The following is a 6,493-nucleotide window of genomic DNA, read 5'->3' as shown; positions in this document are numbered from 1 at the left end:
ACACATAACGTCAACTGAAAAGAGATTCTGCAGATGTACGATCGACAGACACCGCCGAAAATTTGAATGCAAGCAAACAGGTAAGTAAAAACAATACATTTTGTGTTTTCCAGTTAAGTTTATGACATTAGATGCCGATGGCGGCATTTTGCGCGGGCATTCCAGGCCCATCACATTAACACAAATATCCCGATCCAGTGTCTAGGTTTCAGCATGTTTTGAAATTTGTAACTTACTCTAAATATGATCGTAACCAATTGGGGTTAACCTTCTATGAGACTTTGCGACCTTGGACGCACATTTTGCAGGTTAAAATTTCAATGGTTAATATTATATCTTGTTAGTATCAACGCCTAGGTCTGCATGATAATGAATAATGTATCATTGCGTCATATAGTCGGACAGAAGACCGAAAATTAACAATTATTTTTTTAAAGCCTATTATTGTTAAGTAATGTTAACCAAAACAATTTAAGGCGCTTTAAGTGTTTCCAGGAGAGTAACTTAACTTATTGGGTTTGGCGCCAGTTGTGGAGTGCAACATTTAAAATATGGAACGCTTAGCAGTGCAAGTAATCTTGAAATTAATCTGATTTATATAACTGTTATTTCATGTCAGAGCGATATATCGGAGTATTTCTCATTTGATCAACAAAGATATCATTTTATATAATTAACGTTAGTTTTGTAATAACGGATATTCTTCTTCATCTCTTTCAGGTTGAAGCACAAGGCTTAAAAAGGTAAGTTTCTGTTCAAGCAGAAAACCTTATATATATGAAGAGTTCATAAGCAACAGCCTCTAAATGCCGTCTGAAATTTTCATCTAAAATGAGCATTTCTATCAGGCTCCTAGGTTCAGTAATAGCAATGGATAGGTCATTTTCTATGCAATTAAAGTAAAATAGCTTAACATAAATATAGGAGCCTGATAAAAATGCCCATTTTGGAAGAGAATTTCAGATGGCACTTGGAGGCTTTTGCATCTGAACTCTTCACACATATGTTGTGTGTGATACAATCAAGTTACACAATGCATATCATGACTGTGACAAGTGTCAGCAAATGGTGTCCTCAAATATAATCAGATGACATCTAATTGCAACTTAAATTGAAATAAATAAATTGTGCACAGTTTTAATAAACTTAAAAAAAATTGAATGTATATAAAGATTTGAAATGTTCTGTGTAAGACTTTAAGGATTTTTAATAGAGTTTCTTGGTAAGTAACACAGCACTTTAAAAGTTTTCTCAGGTAAATTTAAATGTGCATCATTTAGTTACATCAAGGGTCAAATCAAATATAAATACCACATCATAATTAAAAGTTACACACTTTTTCTGTGTTTGTGCATGCTGTACAGGTCTGTTATATAGAATGTTCACCCAATAGAGAAGAGTTTTGTTCAGCAAGAAAAAATAATTAAGGAACATTAGAGGCAAGTCAAAAAATCTGTGCGTTGCACTCAAGTCGAACCTGAGATGGGTGGCCAAAACCAGAAAAGAAATCTGGCCTTGAATCTTAATTTCAATGGCAACTGAATGCTCAAAAAAGCTTAACTAAGAAAAATATTCTGTTAGTGTTATTATAATAAAAGTATACCTAATTGGATCTTGGACCTTTTTTTTTTTTTTTTTTTTTTTTTAAATGGTAACCTATTGGACAAACTTCAAATTCAAAAGCATTAGAGTTTAGCTCCAACCCTTGGAAAAAAAAACGATAATTTGTCTGTAGCCTAAAGCCTGGGACACACCAAGCCGACAGTCGGCCATTGGGCCATCAGTCCGAGTCTGTCGGGCTAGTTTGTTTGGTGTGTTCCACTCAGCTCTCATCGGGCTCACGTCAGCGGTAGTTTGCCTAATTTGACATGTTGAATCGGTGTCGGGACTGTCGGTAAGAGAGAGAAATCTGATTGGATGCTCAGTTTAGCGAACAAGTCAGTGCCCGAGAATTAAAGTGAAAGAGATGAAAATTGCCAAGTAAATGAAGGCGGCACAGACAGAGGACTGTTCATTTCAAACCCTATATACATTTAGCGGAGGATCTTTAGGGAAAACAAATTATTCAGTTATACATGTATTTTGTACATTTATTAATTTCTCTGAGAAGTATCTAAACATTTCTCTGCAAAAAATATATTATTGGTCTGCATATATTAATGGTTTTGCCCACTGCAAACCTATTAATAAGTTGGTTTCTTTACATATTTGTAATTTTTGTTTTTGTTCAACTCTTGCAGCTGCAGTCATGAAATGGGACAAAGAAGCTACAGAGGCTACAATAAAGCATCTTGCAGCAGAACATCTCAAACATGCACCTGGGAGGAAGGGAGATGGAGGGCATACAGGGGTGGAAAATAACTGAGGACTTTTGAATGAGTACTGTAAGGCATTTGTGTTTATTTCCATTGTAGAGGAGAACTGACCCCCGACTGAGCCTGGTTTCTCACAAGGTTTTTTTCTCCATTCTATCACAGAGGGAGTTTTGGTTCCTTGCTGCTGTCGCCTCTGGCTTGCTCAGTTTGGGACACTTAATTTCTAGCGATTATCGACAATTTGATTTCACAGATACTATTTAAACTAAACTGAGCTAGACAATGACAATTCAATAATGAAATGCCTTTAACTGAAAATTGAGTGTGTAATCTTATCATTATACATTACTAACACTCTATCCTCCAATTTGATACTGTTAAGTGCTTTGACATAATCTGTATTGTTAAAAGCGCTATATAAATAAAGGTGAATTTACTTGACTATAGGGGACTTTATACCCCCTCCCCATTTCAGACCAAATATCTTTGTCTTGGGGGATTTTTTTGTTGTTGTTGTTCACTTGAGAGTTAAATTTAGCTTTTAGAATTTAGTTTTATCAGCTTGTTAATATTTTGCTGAAAAGGTCATTAAAGATGGTTAAAAAGTGCTCACTTGTTGTTTCAAACTATTTTTCTGTCCCTTTTTAATTGATCAGACCACATATTTCCAATTGTAAATAAGGCTACTAAAATGTCTTTGCACACCTATATGTCTTGGACAGGTAAGGGGTATTAATTTATTATTAACAATTTTAAAGCAGTACTTCTGCACACTGCCTTTACTATGACTAGAATGAACCTCGATGTCGCAAAAACTTTCATTCTGGCCCCTCAGAGGACGTCTATTGAACGTTAAATATTTATGTCATGTGGACGTTAATACTGAACGCTACAAAGACGTCTAAAAAAGACGTCGCATAAACTTTCATTCTGGCCCCTCAGAGGACGTCTATTGAACGTTAAATATTTATGTCGTATGGACGTTAATACTGAACGCTACAAAGACGTCTAAAAAAGACGTCGCATAAACTTTCATTCTGGGCCCTCAGAGGACGTCTATTGAACGTTAAATATTTATGTCGTATGGACGTTAATACTGAACGCTACAAAGACGTCTAAAAAAAACGTCGCATAAACTTTCATTCTGGCCCCTCAGAGGACGTCTATTGAACGTTAAATATTTATGTCGTATGGACGTTAATACTGAACGCCAAAAAGACGTCTAAAAAAGACGTCGCAAAAACTTTCATTCTGGCTACTCAGTGGACGTCTTTTGAACGTACGACAAAGACGTTAAATTGACGTCGTTTGGACGTGTCTTTGCTCAGTGGGCAGACGCTGGGTTTCATCCCTGGTGATGCTCTGCCAGGCCTCTACTGCAACCGTCTTCAATTCCTGCTTGTTCTTGGGGCATTTTCCCTTCAGTTTGGTCTTCAGCAAGTGAAATTGATGCTCAGTCGGATTCAGGTCAGGTGATTGACTTGGCCATTGCATAACAGTCCACTTCTTTCCCTTCAAAAACTCTTTGGTTGCTTTTGCAGTATGCTTTGGGTCATTGTCCATCTGCACTGTGAAGCGCCGTCCAGTGAGTTCTGAAGCATTTGGCTGAATGTGAGCAGATAATATTGCCCGAAACACTTCAGAATTCATCCTGCTGCTTTTGTCAGCAGTCACATCATCAATAAATACAAGAGAACCAGTTCCACTGGCAGCCATACATGCCCACGCCATGACACTACCACCACCATGCTTCACTGATGAGGTGGCATGCTTAGGATCATGAGCAGTTCCTTTCCTTCTCTATACTCTTATCTTCCCATCACTCTGGTACAAGTTGATCTTGGTCTCATCTGTCCATAGGATGTTGTTCCAGAACTGTGAAGGCTTTTTTAGATGTCGTTTGGCAAACTCTAATCTGGCCTTCCTGTTTTTGAGGCTCACCAATGGTTTACATCTTGTGGTGAACCCTCTGTATTCACTCTGGTGAAGTCTTCTCTTGATTGTTGACTTTGACACACATACACCTATACCTCCTGGAGAGTGTTCTTGATCTGGCCAACTGTTGTGAAGGGTGTTTTCTTCACCAGGGAAAGAATTCTTCGGTCATCCATCACAGTTGTTTTCCGTGGTCTTCCGGGTCTTTTGGTGTTGCTGAGCTCACCGGTGCGTTCCTTCTTTTTAAGAATGTTCCAAACAGTTGTTTTGGCCACGCCTAATGTTTTTGCCATCTCTCTGATGGGTTTGTTTTGTTTTTTCAGCCTAATGATGGCTTGCTTCACTGATAGTGACAGCTCTTTGGATCTCATCTTGACAGTTGACAGCAACAGATTCCAAATGCAAATAGCACACTTGAAATGAACTCTGGACCTTTTATCTGCTCATTGTAATTGGGATAGTGAGGGAGTAACACACACCTGGCCATGGAACAGCTGAGAAGCCAATTGTCCCATTACTTTTGGTCCCTTAACAAGTGGGAGGCACATATGCAAACTGTTGTAATTCCTACACCGTTCACCTGATTTGGATGTAAATACCCTCAAATTAAAGCTGACAGTGTGCAGTTAAAGCACATCTTGTTCGTTTCATTTGAAATCCATTGTGGTGGTGTATAGAGCCAAAAATGTTAGAATTGTGTCGATGTCCCAATATTTATGGACCTGACTGTATGTATGATGCCTAGTGTTTAAAAAATCTGTTCAGATTTGAAAAGTCATGTAGTGTAATCCAGCCTTTAGAATTAATAGTCGTTTGAAACTTGTAAATGTTTTGTATTTCTTGTGCTGAGAATATTTAATTCAACTCATTAACTTCTCATCAAACTGTTCTGTTAATTGGTAGAGTATTTTAAATGTTGAAATGTATTTGAAATGTATTTCCTTTCAAATTTGCACTGTTTTACTTCAAAAACTGAATGATTGCATTTTCAGTTTTGTACAGTATATGTAGAGACTTTGTATTTTGTCTTTCAAAATAAAACTTTTAATTTACAATTGTCAGCATCCTTTAACACTATAATTTTTTGTTTTTTAATAACCTGTAAAATAAGAAGTGTTTCTCTGTAGAACGTTTAGGCTAGTATTTTACTTTTAGCACTTTATTGAATGCGTTTGATCATAATAATCTAGGAAAATCTGTGAAAGGACAGTGTTCCTCTGTACACGGTTTAGTGATATCACTTTATTTAATTGGTCAGTAAAAAATCCATAAAGTAACAGTTTTACACTGTTAAAAAAATAAAGAAACGGTCAAATGACTGGCAGTAACGGTTGCCAAACAAAAAACATAAAACTGAAGTAAATAAAAAATGGGACAAACCACGCTCATATTGATGTAATGTGGAATACCATTCATATGCCTTAAATACGGGATGATTCTATGTTAATGTCAAGCCTTGTTTGCAAATGTGTGCTAATATTGCCAACTTACAAAATAATGACAGACTGCTGATATTACTGAACTCATAGTGTGAAATATCCCAAAACATTGCTTTTGGTACCATATAAGAGTCATAATTTGCTCAGTCAGTTGTTTGTTATCTCACTTTTGTGTACATACAACAGCCCCAAGTAAATGTTTAGAGATTTTTCCTCACTGCCTTTTAGCATTAACACCAGGAAGGTTTTAGGTTTCGAAATTGTGCAATATCAGTTTTGTCTTCAGAAGATAAAAGCATAGCAATTTGGGTGGGCCCATGATCTTCCATCTAGCACCACAGTACAACTAATGTGACATCTACATTAGATATGATTCAAGATTCAAGAGTTTTATTTGTCACATACACAATTATACAGAGTATAACCAGCAGTGAAATGTAGGTCAGGTCCGCTCCAAGGACAGTGCAATTATAAAGAATACAAATATTAAGAAGAAGTACAAACATAAAATAAAATAAAAGATAAGATAAAATAAGATAAGATAAAAAAAATATAAATATAAATGTGCAGGTCAGTATGTTGTTGACAAATAGTAATGAGAGGAATGTGCAAAAAATAATGTGCAAAAAGTTGTACAGGGTATTCGAATAGCAGCAATATGAGGTAGAGAAAAATTATGAAGCTTATTGATATGATATTTACATGGAGAAAAATTATGAATAACTTATTGATATGGTGATATTACATGGAGTCAAGTGATATTATGACACAGAGTTAGAGTTTAGGAGCCTGATGGCCTGGGGG

The 6,493-nt window shown here is 36.4% G+C and overlaps 1 long non-coding RNA gene across 1 annotated transcript; it reads left to right on the top strand.

Annotated features, from left to right (window-relative positions):
- On the top strand, nucleotides 1–5,303 carry LOC306870986. The gene is made up of 3 exons (XR_013784301.1): nucleotides 1–80; nucleotides 721–743; nucleotides 2,241–5,303. It is a non-coding gene; the product is annotated as an uncharacterized lncRNA (long non-coding RNA).
- The last annotated feature ends 1,190 nt before the right edge of the window (nucleotides 5,304–6,493 follow it).

Source organism: Barbus barbus (genome assembly GCF_936440315.1).
Source record: "Barbus barbus genome assembly, chromosome: 6".
Taxonomy (NCBI): domain Eukaryota; kingdom Metazoa; phylum Chordata; class Actinopteri; order Cypriniformes; family Cyprinidae; genus Barbus; species Barbus barbus.
The sequence above is the reverse complement of the archived record's forward strand: the minus strand, read 5'-3'. Positions and strand labels throughout refer to the sequence as shown.